Here is a 25,798-nt window from a genome sequence, read left to right as displayed (position 1 = left end):
ATAGGTCACAGACGATAATAAACGAAGATATACTGTGAAGAAACGAAATAGACGTAAAATGCATTTTATGTAGCTTCAATGGCTGACAAGAATCGCCTATATAATTATTTATTATTCTTCATTTTTGTTTCGTATGCTAATGGGTCATCCCAGCGGGAACCGTCAATGTATAATATAATTCTTTTTACTTGTTTATTTGTTAGTAAAAATGTAATGTATTGAACCATGGTAATTCGTCTAGTCTATTAGGGCATTGAACCTGAACCTGGAATGTTATTCTTCATAGACGTGAATACATAATCGAAATCATGCAAAACTAGCTGTCAATCACTTATAAGAAATCAACAACAGCTAAAAAAAATGTAAATACATAAAACATTTTCATAAGTGTCATAAGCTATGGAATGTAACTAACAAATGCATGTAGTGTTTGGTTGGCACACCTTTTCATTACGGTATTACAAAATGTCCTTGTATGTGCATGTACACAGTGTGCACTCAGCATTCATAGTACGTAATTTTGTTCCCAGTATGGTGCTAAGCTAGTGCAAGTAATATATTTAAAACAAAGGTATTATTTAAGACACATGTGTTAAAAGACATCTATGGAAGATATATACCGTATATAAAAAACAATATAAAATTGTCGGGACAGGACAATGTAGATATGTTAATAATTAGTGTTCTCTTACATAGCTTAACTTTCTCACACATCATTGTTTGGCATTATCTCCCTTGTATTTACTTACAAATTTCAGTTTTGTATTTTAGCTACTAAGTCTGACTACTTGTTGTAATACTAAAATGTACGCGTCTCATTTTTTAGAAACGTTAAAATCAAAATTATACAAACATAAGTTTTCAAATTTGAGAAATACCTACTTATTAAAACAGCTGAATTTGAGGAAAAACATGAACCAAATATTGCTCGTTAGCTTTATCTACTCAATCATATGAGGTGTGTATCAACCAAAGCAATGAATAACTGAATAGTTCACAGCATATACTGCCTGAATATTGTGACAGGTCCAGAGATTTCAGTTTTTGACGACTACAAACTCGGCAGATATGAAAAAGTTTATTCTTGTGATTTGAACGCCAATTCATTGTGTTTCCTCTGCACATTTGCACCATTATGTTTTTATGGTTTAGATATATGCAAATAAGCTAATTAACATATTGTATGTTAGAAATGTGGTATCCTAATGTGATTGTACAGAACATTCTGGTACAAACGTTCATTATCATGTAATTATAAATTATTTAATTATGCATTTGACATAGAATTCATACATTTTGCTACCAGTATTGCTTCTATGCTCCATTGTTTCCGTGGCACAGTCGAAAATACGATGCCTTTTTGTCTGTTTTCTGTGTATGACATGTACAACACCTGAATTTTCTGAAAATGTTGCACTTTTGTCTAGTCTGTAACGATGTTTTGGCTAAGCTTCCAAATAGATTGTTATCCCTCTGGGTTTAATTTCATCAATCAAAATCCGTGGGATACATGTCTAATATAAAATAAAACTGGTCATCCACCCCGGAAAAGGAGGCATACACCTCAATTACGTATAAATAACTATTCCATGTATGCACATTGTTTACTACCTTCCGACGATAATTCATTCTCATAAAAAAGCAGTCTATGCATATAAAAAAATAATGTGCAAATGAAAAAATTGAAATGTTATCATGGCAAACAAAAATAATTGAAAAAATGTATGTGTACATATTTCCTATACTAAAATTGAAAAATAGAAACATTTTCAATTTCACAATACTTTCTCACCGCTTAGTATGTTAGATATGTTTGCTTTGTAAATCCATACTGCGTTCATTCCCCATTACTTATCATATATGGGGGGGGGTACAAGTGAATAAGCAGTGTGTCATTTGTAAACATGTTTTGGAATTTCTAACCTTCAATGTGGAACAATAGGATTAATTGTATACCTAGAAGAATGAGAGATGAATCAGTCAAAGGTTCAAAGATTTACGAATAGCTAAATTTAAAAGAATGAAGCGAATATATTGTTAATCATGAAAGACAGCGTTTTTCCCGTTTCTTTCAGTCCACACGGAATCGAGATAATGTTATTAACTGCAAACACGTTTATTCTTCCCAATTGAATACTTATAACGTCGTATAGTGTACGTAATGACTAGTTGTCTGATGTACGTATTGAGACGGTTCGGGTGCCGACCTATGATTCCCTATGCGTTCCACTTGTAATTTCGTCAGAGACCGCCACTGTACAATTGTTAGATCCTACAGACATTGATCTATGGTTCAAGTTGCGTGGCGTGCGTATTTCCTTTCCAAACTTACATTGACGCGTATATTAGAAAAATGCACATATTTTAACATGGCTAAGTTTAAATCTCTATATATTTCACCATAAGATTGAAGTGATATGCCCTCATTTATCGGAGTGGGTGAATTTCATCTCTTATCAGCCAAACATCTTTGAAGATCATACTGCATAAGGTGTATGTATGTAATATTGACATTTCACATGGGTAGCGTTTTTTTTTTTTGTTTTTTTTTTTGATGCACTTTACAAATATTGAACATAATAATTACTAATAAAATAATTATCGCCACATTAACAAATAAAATATACGGTAAACAATGAAAATGCGGGAAATTAACTAGAGAAGTATGCAGAGTAAGCAGACCTCCGGCAGGCTGCTCATAACTGAATATATTGTGATATTTACAACACTCAAATCCACATCTCTATCTGCATTTAATAGCTTGGTCATTGCAACAAGGGCAATCTTTTCTGACATTTTTCATAGCAACCATATGCCAACATCAAATTGATCGGTTCGTATCAAAACCAACATCCCAGAAAATTGTTAAAAAGATATCAAAAATCATTCCAAAAATGGTGTTACCATGGCAATTCTATCCACATATGTATCGTAATCTAATCGATTGTTGCTAGTGTTCATGGTAGCCATCTTGACAATTTCATGAGAATCCATTAATTACTTTTTGAGTTATGAATAAAAAATCGTCTCCGAATTGTTGGTTCATGAGTAACCGTGCCCTTATTTATAAGCAGGTGTAATTAGTTCGAGCTTGTATTTAGTGCAATTTTTATGAGAATCGCATATTCTTTAGAGTTATGAATTAAAAAAAAACAAAATTGGTTGTTTCAATGCTAATGTACCGATATTTGTTCAAATATGTAATGGGTTCGCGATTGTATTCAGTGCAAACCCTCCTTGAAAATGTTTAAGAATCCGTCTATACGTTTTTTTTAGTTATCCTGCTCACAAACAAATCAATGCTACCTTAAAACACAACCTTCACGGTGGAGGTCATCAGCGTAACAAACCTTGAGTTACCTCAATTAAACAAATAAAATATATCCATATATATCGAACATATTTAATGTTGTTTGTGATAAGTATTTAGTTACAGTAGAAAATAATTAAATTGATTGCATTTTGTAGTACGGGCGATTGTCGCCACTGCTTGATTGATGAAGACTAGCTAAACGCATCCACCTCCTTTTTTATTAATACCAATTTCATGTTGTAACTTAATAATTTAATGTTTTCACGGAGAGTATTCTTTTAAACAAAAAACCCTGTTTACCTATAAACTACTATTGTCGACATTAAAAAGAGGGGAATTTAAATTAAATCTTCCACCATAAAAATTTCAACTGCACACTCAGAACTAAGTGTACACTCACGTTCAATTATAACTTTGAACATGAACATGAACATCGATAAACTAATTTTAATTGATTCTTACTCTGAAAAAGATAAAATCGCGAATGATTGATTGTCGTTGCTGAAGGTATAACATGTTTTACTTTATTTAAATTCCAATCGTTATTGCTGGGGGAAAAGTAGACAACATATTCAAACGTTGATATAAATATCCCAAGAGGCGGGACCAACGCACTCAACATATTGCACCAACACAAACTTTCTAACAAGACACCACACCAACATTACACCTACACAAACTGTAATTACAAAACAGAACGTTCGGGGTGAACACACTTCTTCAGAAAATAAGGACAGGAACAATGGTGCTTTAAAGAACTGACGAGTTTTATATAAGATACCGTGAATTATATTATGTATGTATCTATTCTAATGAATTTTGAATAACATTTGCTCAGGTACATACCCGTCTGACCAAGACCTGGGCACATATTCGCTTCGTCACGTAAACCACTTGTCTGCTGCTGTGTAGTTTGTAGCCTGTAGTTTGGATATAAAGGATTTGCGTGAAATACCATCAGCAAAAACGTTCAGATGAACGTCGAGTAAATGTAAATAAAACTACAGGGCTCTTGAATATTTGTGTATACCGTGTTTTGTGATGTACCGCGGACTAATAAATCATTGAGCAGAGAATGATTTATTTGTTTGAGCTCTTTGAGCAAAAACAACTTTTAATTGAAAATGAGTAATCAGTAAATTCAAGCTGTGTCAACGCAGTAGATGAAATATCACCGCCTTGTAACGGAGCACCCTTTTAAGAATGCTTTTGACAGTCAACATGACGTTTGCTCCCTACTCTTTCGATCATGTTGTCAAATTAAACCGCATCGTATTACCTACTCGCGGTCAGTTCACAGAAATCAATTCTCGGATATGTCACATACAAAACGCGGATAGCTGTAAGCAGGATGCAACTAATCTAAATGTCAGCTTCAGAATGCACATATTCAAAACCTTCTTTTGTTAATGGGGTGTACTACTGGCACATGCTATAATAATTGTTGTGGTTACTGAACAGTGTATCAATCACTATAACCCCAGCGAACGAATCGATCATTCATTGAGTAATGGAGAAGTCAAACCATTACGCACTTTTGATAAACAATAGGTAACATCAACCACATTTGCATTGAAATGTCACGCTCATTCACATATAACAACATTCAAACAAGACTATTTCCAATACGATCTATTTTTATGTTTGTTGAAACAGTAAAACAATATATATATGTATAATGTATATATATATATATATATGTAAACTATATAAGGCCATTTCATCGACAAACACAAATGTACATAATTGAGATTACACAAACAATGGACAACAAATGAACGAATTACAAAACAAAATTGAATACATGATATAATCAGTGAAAGAAAGAAACCATAAACGATGACCACTCTTGTTCAATAGATTACTACAGTATGTATGCGCAATATGACAACTATTTAAGATAATTAAAGAAATAAAACATATATATATATAATAATAAATAGGGGCCGGTGTATCCCTATCCGACTTTTGTTTAATGATCTATGATTGGATATGCTATTTCAACTTTCCTGCATTTACTTGCACTTTTCCCCGATGACAAAAATCTCTACTGCGTGATTACATTTGGCTAAGTAACAAATGTCCAATTCGTTTTTTTGTTAATCATCAATGATTCATATTTAGAAATGAAAACGCTACTCTACTATGAGTTATCTTTGATTAATTTCTATTGAAACGGGCGTCATACTTTATCTTATATTGTAGCTGGAATGGAGAATTTTGATTGCAGTAATATCGATTTAGGTTGTCCCATTGGAGGATTGTTTTTCATTCATATGTTTTAATGGAAAGTTGAAATCAATACGTACGTGGGAGGCCGAAATGAATAATTGCGTATTTTTATTGCTTGACTCTTAGTATCCAGTCTAGGGTACGATTCGTATGAACATGTTACAGTTAACGTTTATTTTAAATAAGATTATATTTGACTTGAACAACTGACGTTAAAAGGAAAGTGAGAGAGGAGGGGGAGAGAAGGGCAGAGAGGGGATATTCAATATGTTAATTTACCTCATTGAAATGCAATATTATTATAGTTTATTCCCTTATAGTGAACGTGTTCTGAAATTACAAACATGAGACACATGCTGGTTTTCCATATTACTGAAAGATTGAATATTGTTTTCTATTGTAATGCACTTGAGCACACTTTAATACTTTGCCGGAACTGCTAATTATGCACAAAATCTTACAAACCATATATCAACAACAGCAGAATTACCAACGATTCCTGATAAATACTATGAGGTTATTACGAGAATACCTCAAAGTATGCACGACGACAGTACAGCTGGAGTATCGATGCGCGGCGTATTGACTGATTAAAAAAGTTTAGAACAAAATCAGCGAACTTCTTTGTGTGGAGTCCGGTCAAACCTCCATGGCAGCCATGTTTGTTTTTATTATTAGAGGACGCTTACGCGCGTAATCATTCCATATTTGGTATTCGCATTTCCTTATATGGTAGGATTAGAATACCCTGTAAAATACCGCAAAATTACGGCACGCTGTAACTTATGGCGTTACGGTGACAGATGTATAATAATATGCATTATCATCTATTTATTCCAAAATTTACACTCGAAAGTTAACTAGATCAATTAGATCATGATTCACTGTGCAACGAGGTGATTACGATTGTATTTAAATGTTCATCAGAAGGACGTCGTCAGAAACAAGACGAAGGTATCATGTATTAGCTAAATATTGATAATTGAGAATTTTTCTGTATACATAAGAAGACTATTATTTAATTTACGTTAATACGTTAACATAATTTCATGATATTATTTTTACCATTTCTTAAAAGTGTAAGTATGTTAGTCGTTAAAAACACTGAAAAATTGGTTAGAACTAGACTGCACGCCTGGAGTATAAACACACATTAATTTTGCATTACATTTTTTTTTTGGCATCTGAATTTCAATGGTTCGGCCTAATTAATTACACCACTTTCTGAGAGTCAAAGATTATCAATTTCGTTGGTGTAGCATGTATGAAGTACGTTGAGTAAGATTCGCAAAAACGTTAGCGGTCAGAGTCGCCATTTTTAGTTTTCGAAAAACATTTCAACATCAACTAGTTCTCAACCGCTTGTTGAAATGGAATAACACTTGGTACATAGCATCTTCAGAGCAATCACGTGGATTGGTCGTCATCTTGGATTGTGTAATTTGTAGAAATTGACCAATTTCTTCAATCGAAATGCAACTGCATGATTAGTATTAAAGAACAATTCCAAAAAAGTCATTTTGTTGGCAATTAAACACACTACCTATATCCCATGTTTCTGTTCATATATATCTGCAATATATTAAGCACTGTTGTAAATAGGAACTTGGAACCAATGCTATAATAAAGGAATTTATTGTAGAGATAAGATTAATAAAAAAGGCTTTTGAAAGCCGTTAATCGTAGCTAGTGCCAACATTTCGTTTACATAAAACTCGAAGTGCTAATAACTCGTACCTCCAGGGGCACAGGAAAGCTAAAATCATTTTTGATAGAAATATTGTATGAAACATCAACGTCAGAAGATAGTCAAAGCTTGATTGGTCCTCAAACGTCTTTTCTACAAGGCATGTAACTTTTGCAACTATATTGGATCCACTCCAAAACAGTATAAAATGCCTACAATTGTTTTTCCCAGCATCTGGGCACGAAGTGCATTATACATTACACACATTATTATGATTACACATATGATTTGGTTGCCATATTGGATTACCAGAAAATTATAAAATGCCCAAATGCACTTATTAATCAACCAAATAATCTAACATTCAATAACGTTTACTCAGTAGTTCACTTCAACAAAGCACGATTATAAAGTCATGTGCTGTAATTTCCAATTTGGATTGAATACACATATTAAGTACTCCAGTTCTCGAATCGCCCATTGCCATACTGAAAACACTGCGATGAAGTTTTTTCTTTATCGACTTTGCGAAATTCTTTATGCAAAAAATACATATTTATAAAAAAATACATAAGTTTTTGAACACACTACAGTGTTTGTCATTTCATTCAGCTTCTTTCAGTCATAAATCAAGACAAATAAAAGGCAAACATATAGAGAATATAGCAAATTTGTGTTTTTTCTGTAACATTCAGTAATTATAACAATTATATATTATTTATACGTAGGAAATTTCGTTATGAATCATTTTTAATTTAAATTTCTGAATTATTTTGTCAAAATAATTGTTTTCAGGTTTTTTTTCACACAAAAAACGAAAGAATTTCACAATGTCGAAAACGGAGTGTTTGCCTTCATCGTAGTGTTTGCATTGTGGCAAAAAATAGTAATTATATTTGCATCATCCCCGACCGTGACCTGTTAATTTGAAAGTAAAAGCCAGTGCGGATGGTAATCAGGTAATTGAATAATGCTCAGTTTACGGATAATATCGCGTACTGTTAGTGTAATCTAGTGACACCATCATCAGCGATGCATGTCACCCCCGGGGGAACACGTTTAATGGCATTCGGAATAGGCTGGCGCACATTCACCAATGTAAGATCCGGCATGTCGACAAGAATGTCACCATCTACACACAACCGTGTGTAATTACTAATTTACTGATCACAGCTAAAGTGTTACAAATGTTTCAGCGAACTGCATGATGTCAGATGTTAATTTCCGTTCTTAACTTCCTGCATGAATTGTACTGAATCGACAACATAATTGACACAATTACCGTTTCACACTTGGTCTGCGTACGTTTTCCTTAAAGATGATTAGATTACTCATGTTTGAGTCGTTTCACACTGTTCGTATATTATTTCCTGCCGATCTCAATAATATAAATAAATATATATTCGACGTTAATGCAAAGGTGAAAGTATCGTAGTTTTGGCAATTTAAATGGGACAATATACTACGTGTAAATAAGGTAATTTAACAAAAACTTTGAGTATTTGAATCTTTCATAGTACACGAGACTTGCAGAAAAAGAAATAACTCATTCAGAAAATACCTAATAGAATCGCTATAGAATGTACACAGCTAGCCATTGAGACGAATGCATAATTTATCCTAAATTACCACGTATGTAGGTTAGTGTGTAAAATATCATTTGTGAAAAGGCATTACGCGATGAAATATCTTTCACACGCCAGGATATCATGACATACCCATCTATCTATGCACACATGTAAGGATTGTAATTAAATGGAAAACAAATAAAAAATGCGTTCCCTGAATCATCAAAATAGTAATTGAAACATATATCAAATAAAAACATTGCAAATATCATTATGCAATGATAACAATACATTGTGGCAGAAGTGTGTGCATCTCACTTAATCGCGAACGCCAACGCGTCGGTTATTAACGGTTATTACTTTATCGCAGTGATAATAACACGTCGTTCGTCTCTATCAGCGAGTATATCATCGAATCGGGGAATACGATCGTTACTAAGAAGAAATTATTGTTCATTTATGTCTTACCTCGTTACCGTGTAATTTAAAGGATCGTCGATAATAAATGTACATGTGTGGATAGGATAGTCGCAATAAAACAATTTACGTTCAAAAACGCGATTGGTAGACACGACCATTTTACGCGTGCACTTAAACAGATATATGGTATGTAGCAAACGTGTCTTACATACGCGTTACTCTCGGACACAACGTCTTATGAACACATTGGATATCTGTTATGCATTTAATGAATTTGAAAAACATACTTTGACATTTGACAATGCATTTTGCAGGAATAATAGAAAACAAATTTAGAGACGCTGTGTACTATCATTAACAGAATAACATTGGTAAACTGCTTTGCAAAAAGGCACAGGATGTCTGAGAATACACGGTTCGAGCATTGATATGCTAGTATTCTTCATGCAATACATTTGTCAATGAACTTTTTGAACTTCATGAAACAATCAGCTGTGTAGATGTATCTGTTACAAATAATCACAGTTTGAACCACGAAAAATAAATAACTTGGTGATATGTCTATTCCACTGTGATACAGATTAAAAAATTGTAATAATATCTTAGCAATGAAAAGTCGAAACTAATCTAAACTAGCATACAATAAATTATAAATTGAATCGAGTAAAATCTGACTCAACACGAAATACAATCTGTATTTGCCTAAATATATGAATGTCTTAAATCGGATTTGAGAAAAAAAATATCAATTAATTTACCGATTTAAGGCTGGTTAGTCATCAAAAAACACTGGACTGCATTCGCACTGCAAGCGCGGTGTCTAGGACAATATTGGTATGCCCCTTGATACATCAGGTAAAATATTCGGCATACGTTTTATGTTAGTAGATTCGGATTCAAGTAAAAAACCTTGACACTTCTCATGGGGATTATTGATAAACTATACACCAAGAGAATATCTGTGCGAAATAGCGATCTCATAGCGACTGTCGATTGAGGGCGTAAAATGAATATTTCATTCAGTCCAGTAGTCATTGTCTGTGTTTGAAATAAAGGCACGTTTGTGAACATCTCCAGTATGCACATGCATTTTATATATTCCCCCTATTCGCTTTTTATTCTTTATTTTTTTTTCAACATAAATAAATTTGTTAAAAATGAAGTTTTAAGATAACTTAAGAGGTCTAGTTTAGGTTTAGTTTCCTGAATGTTTAGGCAAAATAATTAAAAGCAATTTTTTATGTCGATATAACTTGTGGAATGTACTGTGATACTGCGCAAATAAAAGTATATAAAATAAATATCTTGACCTCTTCTCAACTTGAAGTGTGCTTTTACTCTGCTTTGTTGTACACATCAAATACATTATTAGATGTTTTGGTATAGTGTAGGAATGTTTATTTTTTTATATCGGATATGGTTTTAAAATTATTGAAGCTTTCTTTCAAAAGAATATATTCAATACCTAAAACTTTATGATTGTTATTGCATTGTACCGAGCAGGGCAAGTGGACGACACATTTCTTTTTTCACTTCTGAGTGTGCAGTCGACAACGGACGTCGAACTAGTAATCCCATCTGATGCTGGCCAGACACGCTAACTATTAACCCTTCCGCACATCTGGGACAATGTTGAACATGTATATTGCTGCTGCGGCACTAAATATTCCTAATACCAAAACAAATTGTAAACAATTGTAAAATAAAGGTCGAAAGATTGATTTATCTAATTTGTATTTGTTTTATGAATATATGGATTCACACATACCGAGATGAAAATAAAAGTATGTATATAACTACCAAATTCAGTTAAACATTCAAATGAATAAATTACCTTAAACGTCTCAAATGTTCATAAAAACGCACACGAACATCCATTACATGTTCACTACATAGGGTAGGGGTGAATGCACACACAAAATATAATTTCCACATTAGTTTACGAAACTCAAGATAACTTTTTTTACGGCTTCCGCGTCACAATACATTGTAAGAACAGAAGCATGAAGCATAACAAAAAAAGAAATTACCTAATAACAATATTACCTTAATGGATGCCATAATCGACTGTAAAATGGCTATAAATTCATTCAACCAAATAGCTAATAAGGTTATTGAATTGGTTATGTCAGCACGTCGAAAGATGTGCCGTAAACATTTATGATATCGATGGCTTAAATAATAAAATTGGGCCAACTGAGCATATATCGACAATGTAGGAGAAAACAATGCCATGCCATGTATACTTGGTACAGAGAAATACACTCAATTATTACAAACTACGAGTACGCCTTGTGTAATATTGATGTTTGTTGTTATCTAATACTCCTTTCTCCTGTGGGAAGAGATGAATATACTGACTAGTTAAATGACCACTAAGAAGAGACTGTCAAGCTTTCCTTTATCTATATCAAATGACAATTTAATACGCTATCTTTGCTAGGCTCAAGCATACAAGCATCTTGGAACCTTAATCATTGTTCCCCCAATGTCGCATTCGTTATTGAGTGAATCTCTGACAGTGGGATTGCCTTCCCATTGAGACTATGGCAACATTCACCAAGAGTAAGGGTCGACCCCTTTATGGTGTTCAACCTAATGTAGAATTGGAACTTAGGTCTATCGATCATGACCATTATGCTACCATTCTTATTTTAAACAACCCTGTTAGTTCACGGTGACGTTTGCTGCTATTCACAAATAGGCCGTTTCATACTGGTAATTACCTGACTCGAATGCCAGACTTTATAGCTCTAGACTAAATACAAACACCACAAAATATTCAATAGTCATAGTCATAGTCAACACAGTTTGTTATGCATAGCTTGATACGGTACCTGTAGATATCAAGATTAGACTATATGTAGAAACCATCAATCAATGACAGGTGATTTGCATCTTTAATGCTAGGGTCAAATATTTATCACGAATACAAATTAAGCAAAACAAATTATTCGAGGCTACGGTGTGATATTACATTATAAACGCAATCCAATTATGCCAAAGTTAAGGTTAGAGAAATGCAATACATATTCCTCAAGACAGACACATTTAATTCGAACTGAACTCAATTTAGAATAAAAAAAGAGTATGGATTGAATTTTAATTACAACAGTGTTCAATACCAGTGTCTCTCCGTTGAGCCGTATTCATAAGCAATCGAATCACCAAAGCATAAATTGTATTTGAACTATGTTATTCAGAGAAAATTTATTCATTGTTGTTGTTTGATACAATAGGATATTTTTAAAAGATACAATATTCAGTGTGGTTATTTGTTTTTGATTAGGGTTTATGTCGTAATGACGGATAATATCTAGTTTGTTTCACTTACGAATATGGTTCTACCTAATAATGAGAGTTAACATTAAAACCACAATTTTAAATTAAGCTAATGCATGAAGAGATGACATTTAATGAATATTGTGTTATCAATATTCAACAAAACAGCACACCACGTATACTGATAAAATTCTAACATTAAACATGACAGGTTGTATTTTGTATTAACGTGGTGTGTTTCTACTCTGAAAAAAAAAGATAGTGATGTATACTCTTCTGGAAGTAAGGAAGAAAGTTTTAATAAAAGTGAAAATAAAAAAGGGCAACAACAGAACCATCTCATTTCTTAGCAATGATTGTCAGTACCTTCTGAACATTCCTCCGAATAGTTCACAACCAATTTGTTGTTGACATTATAATAAAGAATGCATTGAATTAGGCCTCTCGTTTTTGGCAATGTAAATCAAGCAAAAATCATATATGTCTATGATGTATTCAATATAAAATAGTGTATACAATATTATCACCAGTGACAACATTACATTTGAGTGAGTGTTTTACCTAACCATTAAACATTGAATAACAAAACAGTCTAAAAACACTATATTGTATTTGAATTCAGGCTGTTTAGATTTGTGATATTTTCATATAAGACTTGAGTATGCTATTTCCAAGAATGTCTGTTATATCAGAAACTAATTCATAATAATTTACCATTCAACAGTTGTATGACCACGTGACTACTGCTTCTGCCCAAAAAATTAATATTGTATGATTCACAACACTATTCAGACCATATGTTTTTTAATGTCGCACGCGACAAAAATTAACAGTAATATTTGATGCACATTTTTAAACAGATGACATAAAATTACACTTTGAAAGCACCATATGTTTCAATTGACAGTATAATATGCAAACAGAAATACAATGATTTATTAGTATTATACATTGTAAGGTACAAGATAAATGTGTTCAATATGCCAAAAATATTCTCGAACTAACATTAATAAAAATATACATTCTTCCGGATTACAAAAATGAACCAGATTAGAACATTTTATGGAACATATTTTCTAAATCTGACGGCTAACATGGTTGTGTGATTGTCTGACTAGAAACAATTCAATTGAAGGTATATGTCCATTCGTATTATTTTATACAGCGTCTTCTACAGTATACACACAAGTTTAAAGTTTAAAGATTCATTTCATGCATTCCAAACTAGGGTCACGTATTTCTTTCAATTGGTTTATAAATCATTTTACAACCACTAATCCATTGCAGGAAGAGTATTACTGTTGCTATTGTTGTCAGTGTATACCAAATCTACTATGAACTTCGATTAGTTTACCTGCCACAACATTACTAGTAGACGTAGTCTTGAATCAATATATTGAATAATAAACCAGTGGTAGAATATATTAATGTACATAAAACTATACTGAAACTAAATATTCGTGTTATAACTGTTAGTTAGAAAATTCTATTTGAATTCACATGTTTGGCATTCCTAAATGCTTAGTTCTATCACATCATGTCCCTGTTCCTGTCCATCATATTACACTCGACCCCCCCCCCTATTCGAGGGGAGAAGACATCTACTTGATAATATGATGACATTTTGGCTATCAAAGTAGAAAAAAGGATTAAGTTGTTGCTCTAATTAGGCACTGACAGAACCTGCTGGCAAAAATCAATCATGAAAAGAGTTTTTCAAATCCTGAAAGAAATCCATCAAACATTGCAGTGATACTAATGGGCTGGGGCTCGCCATCTCACTATTGATTACCTAAGGCATTTTCAAATTGTCGTTTTTCTCTGCCCTTTTCAATTTCTTTTTTTTTCCATTTCAATTTCCTGTCTTCTCGCCTGTGTGTCTTGCATTGTGATGGAATGTAACTTTTAAATGTGTCAATGTTCTCCAAAGCTTCTCATGTATTCAAAAGAGCTTGGGAATTAGATATATGTGCCAATGCCTATAGTGTAATTCATTTATGCCATGTCCCAGCTTATTAGGCTGCTGCTTGCAGTTTCTCACACATGACAGTTTATTAATGCCATGTGCCGCGTAATAATAGAATTATTTAGGTTTCTTCTGAAACAAGAAAATATGTTGAACAGACTTATAAGACAAAAACGCCTAAATAGTTAGATAAATTAAATGCATTCTAGTTGACCACACAACGGCTTTGTACAACCTGCACATAGCCATCTATCCAGTTCGTCATGCTATTAATTCCAAATTAAGATATAAACGTCTGCCTAATGTAGCAGACAGTCAATAGCAGATGTTAAACCAAAAACGAATGCGGCTAGTAAGTACTTCTTCCGAATTATCACGTAACTGCGCTAAGCGGAAATATGATTACGTGTGTGTCCTTATATCAATTGCTCATTATCCGGGATACTCATATTACCATTTCATTCGTACTTTTAACATGTTTGATAATTCTGGATATTTGATTGAAATTGATTGTCATCAGTATGAATAGGAATATATCAATATGTGAATTGGTCTTCATTGATTGTCCGGTATTTTTGCAGCAAATTAATGCTAATGGATATGTCAATGTACAATGCATCATAATTTGAAAGCGAGATATCTTGCTTGAGTGGATAGGCTACGTTTTCTACAGTCGACATGATTGACAAACACTCATCAGACAGCCTTGTTACCAATCCCTATGTGGTTATGAGCTAAGAATTCAGTATAATCAATCAATAATTTATGTAATTGCAATTAGTGTGTAGAATAATCTCATCATTGAACTGGGTGCACTACTATAATTATGTAGAATATGTTATAAGAGAGAATGCGCGCATGTCGTAAGATTCCTTCCCATGCGGATTCCGATTTTTTATGGATGTTGTTAGAAACAATAGGCTATTTTTAAAACATACAATATTCAGTTTTCAAGTGCTATCCAGTAAAATACATGCCCGAAGATTGAATAATCCGGAAATTTTGACGATTCGCATTATCAAAATTAACTCGGCCATTACACTCGTTTTCATTTTCTATTAGATGTTTAGCCAGCTTTATTTAGAAAAAAATTGAAGTTAGAACGTGTTAAGAGGTTGATATAAACCTAACAATGTTCTTGCAATTACATTCTATAATGCAACAGCAGACGATTAGTATGTATGTATGTACGTACGGTGTGTGATTGATTGAATTAACCGTACACACTTCGAACTATTTAGAGATAATAGGATTTTCTGTTAATTATAGTAAATGTAGTTAAATCTTCACAACTTCCACAATCAAATTTGCAATTCCACCAGTACATTATAATAAATCTATAATCAAAATACTTTACGTATCTGTTTAATGTTAAATGAAATGTTCATTTAATTTTTAAGTTGTTCTGCATAATGTAGAAGACATAACAAGAAACACGCTGTTTAGAAAAAAAAAATGTTTATATATTTTAGAGGGCAGTAATAAAATGATATTGTAGACATATGCTTTAGGCAGTAATGAGACTATATAAATTTGAGAGTCATAAATGTTAATAACCATGTTTTAACGACATCATATCAATTTTAAAGGCTTCGCAATAATTTGCAGAAATTTGCAAAATAAATTGTCCAAAAATGATTCCATTATTTCTATATAATGTGTTGCATAATCAATATACATTAAGACAACACAGCTCGATGGTTCGGCTATTTCCTTTCCTTTATTAAAGACGTGGTGATGTGATTAATTATTCAAAAGTGTCGGCTTTCGGCAAACGCAAAGGGAACTGTCAGACTGATTTATTTGCATTAAGGTTACAATGAGTAAAATTACTCCCTAAGGGGCAAAGCCACACATTCAAATCGTCTGCAGCACAGCACATGGATTTGTAATAACATCGTTTTGGTCTGCAAACATAGCATTAGCTGCAAGTTGAATGGTTAGAAGATATAGCATAGCGCCCCATACAGCCGAGCCGTAGCTATTCACTAGAGTATACACTGGAAATCCCCCAGTCCCATATCTCACACATTTACTGAAATGTATATGGCCACAGTGTGACGTCACGTCTAGCTCATAATGTAAATTCGAAACATATACTGAGTATACACTATTTTTTACAGGTTGGAGGGGGGGTTCTTGTAGAAGTTAACTGTAGATGTACCAGTAACTGTTTTATGCTGTTACGTCATCAGTAACTGTTGTTTTTCTCGAAAGGCTATCCGTTGTTATAGATACTACTGCGAGTATCAGTGTGAGTGTTGCCTTTTGACTTAGTATATGTGGACAGCAACACACCAACCCCGCCCCACCCACGTTCGCTGAGCGCAAGAAATACGCCATCGTCGAATGCCTGGTACTGTTAACATCTACGTTGTTTTTTGAACCGTGGTGATCAGATAATATGAACGCAGTCAGGGTCACATTACGTCATTAGCGTCTACTCCGGTCATTCAATGTGTCGTTAGTTAATATTCCATCTGTTTTGCCACATGTAGACATTTGATATTTTTGGCACCGAAACAGATAGATTGATTCAGGATACCGGGTACAATGTTTTTGCTCGTACAAAATGGGTAAGTGTTAGATCCTCAAACGCGATACAAAAAAAAACAAAAGCTGCGTGATAATCACCTACCACCTTACACGTGACTTTTGAATTGAACAAGTATATCTAAAACAATATAACGTACTCACGGCACCGGATTTGTCACATAGGAAAGCCATACGTTTACTTTTGTGTAATGTGGAATGCAGACAGGAGTTCATTAAACTACTGAATGTTATCGGCCAATTATGTCGCTGATATTTTCAACCATGCATCGTAGCGTTAGTTCGCTTAGATTCATGTATATTTACATTAAATAGGCTGTCCACCGGAATCTATAAATTCTAGAACATTGAGAACACAATGGATTCCTCCATTTGTGGTACGTACCTTCGCAATAATGTCACATTACATTTTTGTGCACAGTCTGGTATTTCGACAAAATACAAAAACAGTAAAACATGTGTTACACTTAGAAGCATGGAGGTGTCGAACGTAGGGAACACAACTCGCTTGGTAATTCGAACAAAAGGACACACATATAGGGTTCCTCAAATGTAGTTCATCTTTATCACCTACTGACCGTTCGTTTCGAACGCGAGTTCGCCAACTCCAATCAACCGCACCCCCACCCACCCAGTTTCCAGTTGTGTTACATTTCCGTACAGCTTATCACGATATAGCAGCGAGGCAATATACGCAAACCGCTGACGCAGGGTAGCAATGCTCATTCGCGATACATAAGTCAGAGGATAAAACGTTATGTTAATAATTATAAATTTAACGCTTATAAATATGGCATAGTATATGCCCAAAACATGCGGCCTGCTGAAAATGAGAAAGCCCATATTAATGGACTGACAAGTGTTCCTATGTGCTTTCTTCCAGACAAACAATGCACTTTCACTATAGTTCGCGCCATATGAAGTTCGTCGTCTAAATATAATAATTCTTAAAAATCGGTATTTGCTTTTGAACTACTGATCAAAACAACATCCACCCTGCGTTCCGTTGCATCCCATGGTTCACAATACGCCACCCATGACTGTGCATATTAGAGTGCATTCCGTCACGCCCTGCGTTACACACAGCCTGTGTATAACCTCAATAATGTCTTTGCATACATTATTGTCATATACAGTATCATAAATTTCTGTCCGGAATTATAACGTATGTTCTCGAAAGGTTACTTATTATCTATCGGGTCAGACATAATGTTAAACGGGTATTATTGATGCTTGTAAAGGTCCACGAACTGCGCTATAAATAAATACAGCATTCGTGTGGTGAAGCAAATGTAAACGTGGTGCATAGCTGAACGGGTAGTCATTATTCCGAGATACGCCAAGCAGCTATACAGCTGCGCTGGTTGCACGGTGAAAAAAACAAAAAAAACGTATTCTAGTATAACGTACATGCCTCTGTGGAACCCAACAGCACACATGCAATAAAGCTGAATTTTACTACTCCCTGGCCGGTTTAATGCAATTTTATGTAAACATTTTATCATGCATCGATGGCTTATAGAAGTAATTATCAGCCATGACGAAACGACTTGTGACACGAAACACATTGCGATTGAGACATTTCACGTACTACATAATACCTTGCGAACAGATATAAAGACAATAGTAGGCTACATTCCATTAAACAAACTACTAAATATTTAAGAGGACATGGCGTTGTAACTACTAAATATTCAAGCAGACATTTTGTTGATATACACATTACTTACTGAAAACATCCGACAATATGGAATACACTAACCTCAGTAACTATGTCTTATGTGTGCTATGTTCTCGTGCACGTGGCCCCATATACACGGATAAGGCGAATCACCCAAACGCCAACAGTTTGCTATATTCCTGATGAATAAGACTTAGTATGCACCGACGAGTCAACTGCGAATTCGCTACTACAGTATACGTCACGCTTGCTGAGAAAACAGGTGTAGTGTGTATACCTAGCGTCTAACAATGTACGGCGCACCAACTGTCAGAGTTAGAGAAAGAATGAGAGGGAGAGATAATTAAATATACAACGCCTCTCTCCTGTACAGCTCATGAATAATTCATGAGCATGGCCATCAATGATGTGTACACACCGAATGAAATTATACTTTGCTGGAAAAGGTCTTCTTGAACTAAGAAGGTTCCATTCAATGCATGCAATTAAAGAAAATGTATTTTCTTATGCTGTGTCTTGTATCCGCTGTAGAGACAAAGGCGCATTGATTAAAAATCTTTCCACGTTACGGTAGATAATGAAAAAATATTCGTATCTAAATCGGTTATCAACTATATTCTTTATAATTTAAATCTTTTATATTTATTTGCTTATTGGGAGATCGTGGTATCAATCGTAATACATGCATGCTACACAAGAAATGTGTTTATATATATAGTTAAATTTAATCATTCTGGCACGCGATGATGGTATATTGTATTGTAGTTGTGACGGTTACTTTGAAATATCACAATATGTGGAATTAACATTAAATATCCGAAAGTGGGGTGGAATAATATGAGATTATTTCGAGGATGCTTCAAATTATGCACGACGATAGTACAGCGAAAGTATCGACCGACGCGCAGCGGAGGTCGATGCGACGGCGTACCGTCTGAGTGTATACTTTGAGGTATCCTTGTAATAACCTTATCGTTATACATCTTTTCCTTTTAAGGATACATCATGGGAATGCCGAAATCCAAACATAATCAGCGAACTTCTTCGTGTGGAGTCCGGTCAAACCCTGACGGCAGCCATGTTTGTTTTTATCATTAGAAGACGCTTACGCACGTAATCATTCCATATTTGGAATTTGCATTTATTTATGTGGTAGAATGAAAATACCACGTGAAATACCGCAAAATTACAGCACGCTGTAACTTATAGCGTTACGCTGTAACTTATTGCGTTACGGTGACAGATGTATAATAATTATAATATATATTCGTGCATATTTATATTTCGTGTTCTCGTATAACCTCATATTATTACATATGTACTGCAGATAATTTTGATTCGTCCCTGAAATCAAAATTGGTTCTGAAGGCAAACAAAGTAGTTCCTCCAGGAGTACCGTTTTTCGAAACATAGCAGAAATAAACAGTATTTATATATATTTTTTTTCCTTTGGGGTACATGAATATACTTGCCGAGTGAAATGACATTTGATCAACAGTAATTGTACTTTAAGGCAGTCATTTATTTTGACTAAAACTAATTTGCATATCACCCATGCAATAATATTTTCGATATTTCACGGTCGATATGCAAATTAACAAGTTATTTCCATTGGCAACCGAACTTTTTTTATTTTGTAAACAGATACTCGTCTGATATTTTTATCCGGTTCAAATCGTTCATCAACATTTTTGGCACATTAGGTGTACATCACTTGGAACTCTACGATTGAGAGAACTTAGTGTATGTTGACCACCTGGAAAATGTGTTTTAAAAACCCTGAAGGGCCCTCTGAAAATCCACCCGCAGTAAATTCAGCGATTGCTATGGGGCAGCAACCATCAACATCGAGGTACCAGGAGGTTTCTGCTGGCGACGTTGCGGCGTTACTCAGTTCCAAATAAAGATTACCAACGCCAAATGAGCAACATTTAAATCAACGTGCAACTCAGCGACGACCGCTGTCGACGAAAGTAAATTGTGTACCATGCTGCAGTTGCAGTTGCATTCTGTGGAGGAACTTTTTACTTCAACATAAACTGTGTATTGCAGTCGTCCGGGTCAAGTTCTGGTTCTGTGGTGGCTCCAACTAAACGTCAACGGTTTATTTATTCGGACAGTGACTCAGATTAGACGTCTGATTATTTTATTTTCACACAGACAGTGACACGCGCTCTGGTTCACGGACCATCCTGGTTTGTTGCACGTTCTTTATATAATAAAAACAAAATCCCACACCCTCCTTGTGGCTCTCGTTGCGTATGTAAGTAATTTTCATGAGTGATGCGGTGTATCCCGCGGCCGTACTTTCACGAGCAAATCAAGTCACGTACTCCTAAACATGGAACATTGGTTCGGCGATAAAATTAACTATAGTATATTTCCTTAAACAAACACAACGATTAAACGCAATGTATTTCAGTGCACGATAAACGACGTGAACACACCTAATATGGTAATATCAAGCAATGCTATGGCGCAAATAATACCACATTTTGTTGAAAATCAGTGAAATCGTGAATCCAGACATAAAGTAACATAACAATATCATTAATGTAATTATCCATAAAACATAAATGAATAAATGAATGAATGAAACAAAAATTATGTTATTTTATGAGATTATCACGAGGATACCTCAAAGTATGCACAAAGACAGTACAGCGGGGTTTCGACCGACGCGCAGCGGAGGTCGATGCGATGGCGATTGTCTGAGTAATAATTTACATAATAACTATAATTTAGCTATGTAATAAAACAACGCACTATTGGTTTAACTCGTCGCGTTAAATCAATAACGTAAACCAGAATTATTTATCTAAGAGATACATCATTATCAAAGTCAATTCGCCGATTGCCTTTATATTATTCACACGTTGACCTTGAGTGACAAAGTTTATTGTGCGATATTTGTTAAGTAATATAATCACAAATGTAAACCAGCAGCGATTGCTATCTGCCAAAACGGTTTCTTGTTTGATGAGATGTAAATTTAATTATTATATTACCTCGGTTGAATAAGAGTGTTGCTACGTGCATAGCAATGGTAATAAGATTGCCGCATTGCATTTATTGCTAGGAGACTTGTACTGTATTGTGACTGATCAATCAATTTTAGATGTGACATTTGCGCGTGAAATCCCAACGCCTAAATTTCAAATTAGTTTACCAATATACGAAATCGCGCGTGTCCAGTAGATCGAACTATATTACTGAATCAAAATGCTCATGATGTTTCCCATTTCAGCAAAATAATGTCAACTGTGACTCCCAACTACTCAACATAGCCACTACAAATGTTGAATATATTACCATTATTACAAATCTGAAACGGAATATGTTATCAGGTACTTACAATCTGTTTAATCAAGAAACAGAATCAACATCTGCGGCTTTAAATTGGTTCATCGATTAATTCTGTGGGTCCCGCTTTTATCAACGTGCAATTGAATACACCCGAAATATAATTGATTTCGTCTAAGCTGCCAACTCTTTCATTATATGTCACGTTTCCATTATATATAATTCCTACATCTAGAGAGGTTGCAAACATGTACTGGCGTCATCAATAGCTGCGACCGAAATTTGATTGTGTGTATATTTTATGTTAACACTGATAAGGTATGATTATATCAAGTTCCAAAAAAATATCTCCGAATGAATCAATAACAAAAAAATAATAATAACCGATCGGATTAAATCATACACTATCGAAATGAGATTAATTGGTAATCTACTGTTGACAGTATAATTCGGGTCTAATTTTTGTGTGTCACATGGCAACGTAATAACTGCCTTTGATTTGACGTTGCGAATTTTCTGTATTCACACTAATACCGGCGTAAAATTAAACTCTCACGGTCGAGTGAAATGAATGATGTGGTTTACCTACAATGCAACGTTCCATTTTATTTCATTTAATCGTAATCCGCCACAGCTCGGTGCCGTGGCTCAGCAATTGTCATTGTATAATAAGGTTAGTACGCTTGTTAAATGTCAGCGATTATGTTAAAACTCGTTCGCTGCATTTCAGCTAGGAAGCAAATCATTTGTTTTACAGATTTTATTAAAATACATAGATGTCTAGGATGCTAGGAAAATTGATCTAGAAACCCATAGCATGTATACCATATCATTATTTTATCGTTACCCGGAACACTAGATAGTAGTAACTGACTAAGACATAATTAAGCACTACTTCATATATCCGAATTGTTACTTTAGATAAATTCTGAAGGTTGTGATATTTAGAAAACAGATGATATCAAATCAACGAAAGCAATAGCATACTCACGATGGAATTCAAGCCTGTACACAGATGGAACATCAATGAGACTACTGGGCTTCACGCGACAATATCTTGTTTTAAATTGTCATAATAATTGATAGACACTTAAGCCAGCCTTTTATTATTCCTTGTTTCGCGAACCCGCCGAATGAACAGGAGCCGAAAATGAATTAAAAATAAAAATTTATTTCAGCGTAATTTCTCGCGCCCGCCAAATTGTACATGCAAAAAATTACTAAAAAAGATTATTTTAAGCACTGAAGTCTCGCGCAGATGAGAAACAAGATTATACATGGAATAAATTTTATTTCATTTCTTTTTCCCGATCAATGATCTCACTTACAATTCTTTGAGAATCACACAAATCTAATGGAAACAAAGAATTAATTAATGTTGTTTCCGCTCTCCTCAAAAAATTATATAAAAACTCGAGAAACAAGGAATAAAAAAGTCTAGCCTTAATGGGCGTGATCAATGATCTGGTATCCACTATTGGATGATGGGATACTATTGCAAACAGTTTTCTTTTTTTAATTATTATTAATAATTTGTTTATTAATCTAATCCTTTCAACCAATTTTCATTGAGATTATGATTACCATGGAGACGTCCTATCTATTCTGTTGTTTTTATATGATATTGCATACAACATTGATTTTCGCATTATATGTACTCTTCTTTCATAGACCTGTAATTTTAATATAAATTCTTGTTCCGGTTGTTTTATTACTAGTATGTTTTATTTGCTATTATGACACTAACCATTATGTATCGAAAAATGTAATCAAGTTCAACACTACACCAATGTCAACAAGTTCACAAGTACTACTCTTACATGGGAGTTGGATTCATCGTGGTAAATACGAGACAGTCGCGGGTACTGACCTACATTTTTTAATAAATTATTTGTGCAACCCTTGGTTAATGTTGCACTCAATTGTGTTCGAAGGATTAAAAGTATTCGGCATTGACGAATCGCCACAGTTGCCCTGGTTACTAGAAAGAGCATCTTCAAAAATGTATCACTCCGTCAGCCTGTTGTTCTCTGCTTATTTTACGATGCCGTTTTTTTTTCTGATTTGTCCAATGGCTAATTTAAACTTAGAAACACGTGCACATACGTTATGTCGAAGGTGTTAACATTAATACTAGAAACTACAATATTATTAATATAGATTTTAGCCATTTAACAAAATTTAACCAAATTATTCAACTCTTTCAATGAAATTGACAAGGTTTTTTCAAAATTAAATATTCCCATCATAATTTAATAATTTCAATATGTATTCTCACTGGCTTTAATTTGAGCTTTTGAAAGAGATTTTTTAGTAAAACACAATTATTTTATAATAACGGTATATTTGTATGTGTTTCCATGTAAAATACTGATGTGCATGAAAAGTGTCTTAGGCCGGACAAAATTAGGATATTCGGTTTGTATTTACATACTAACGTTAACTTAAATCCACTGCCGAATGGTAATATGTATAGTTGTTGAAGGGCGCATTAGATGCATTCATAATGTGATGCTGAGTATATCGCACGTACATACTGAGTGAGTCACATTACACAGAGATATATCTGTTCGGTATAGAACAGTATATGTCCAGTATATATTCAGTAAACAAATACCGAACTTACAACCGTCGAAGACTACAACAAATACTTAATTTTCATCGAAGCATTTTTTTATCTCTTCATCCCGAATTATAACACGTCCTCCCAAATCTGTAATTAAATAAGTGAATTGGCATATGTCAGTCCGTACATCTCACGGTGCTATCGGTAATGTAAATATGATAGGTGATCAAACGAAATAACTGCTGTATGAAAAATGCTTGTACCACAATGAGACAACAAGGACATACGCGATCTATATATAGAGATTTGTCAATGCGGAATACCACACGCGACCGCCTCACACCCGGTGAATCGTGACGGCTTAAACTACTGAAAAACAGTTATAATGTCGCCTACTTTTATTTTTTCCCAGCTTGACGTCAATATAAGTTTTATACTCAACACAATATTGTATAAATAATTCTCATCTAATCCATCCAAAACTAAATATTCAGAATAAAAAAAAATATGTTGTGATATTTGACAGACAGCTCAAATAAATTCAGGTGGCAAACCTTTCCAAACACAATTATCTTCAGATTAAACCATTTATGTTTTAATCTGGTATACAGCCACACATGGGATGGTAGAGTCACCCAAGTCGACGATTCCCACACCTGAATTCTCATCTCATTTAAACGAATATGATGTTTACACTGGCTTGAAATTACACAAATTCCGATATAGATAGATATTATAATTGCACATATTGTAGTGTGTTTATAATTTTAAAACACAAAATTATACATAAATAAATATCTACTTCTGTCTTTCTATCTTCTGCGGTTAAGGATATTGAAATCACATTTTTTATCGAACTTGTTGGGAAAATTATATTTCCTCGTCTACTACGGAAGTTCATTCCTGGTCAGTTTAATATCTTCATATTAATAACCGTAGCGATTTAAGATCGGAATATGTTGAAGGGAACAAGAGTGAGTTTACAATAATAAATTGCACTGCCTGCGCATGAACATGCATTAAAGTGGTATAATATGAATAGAATGGGGGGAAATATTTTGTATTGAGCAAAATAAAACATACAATGGATGCATGTGCGTTTTACTCCGCCTCGGTTTGTAATGTATCATTAAATAACCAGGGTTTGTTTCTTTCAGCTATGAAATAGTATTCACATCGATGTCACTCAGATGATGACAATGTAACGGCATAAAAAAGCTGCGAGTC

General features: G+C 34.1%; 1 protein-coding gene across 2 annotated transcripts in view; it reads right to left on the bottom strand.

The window, feature by feature from the left end:
• LOC100376251 (glycine receptor subunit alpha-2-like) overlaps nucleotides 1-18,870 on the bottom strand; it is an 82,768-nt gene extending 63,898 nt beyond the window's left edge. For both annotated transcript variants that reach the window (XM_078006621.2, XM_085507957.1), the window contains exon 1: nucleotides 18,784-18,870. The gene's annotated coding sequence lies outside the window, so the exon portion shown is untranslated. The remainder of the gene's footprint in view (nucleotides 1-18,783) is intronic.
• Between the last annotated feature and the right edge of the window lie 6,928 nt (nucleotides 18,871-25,798).

Source organism: Saccoglossus kowalevskii, chromosome 14 (genome assembly GCF_978046115.1).
Source record: "Saccoglossus kowalevskii chromosome 14, keSacKowa6.1, whole genome shotgun sequence".
Taxonomy (NCBI): domain Eukaryota; kingdom Metazoa; phylum Hemichordata; class Enteropneusta; family Harrimaniidae; genus Saccoglossus; species Saccoglossus kowalevskii.
The sequence above is the reverse complement of the archived record's forward strand: the minus strand, read 5'-3'. Positions and strand labels throughout refer to the sequence as shown.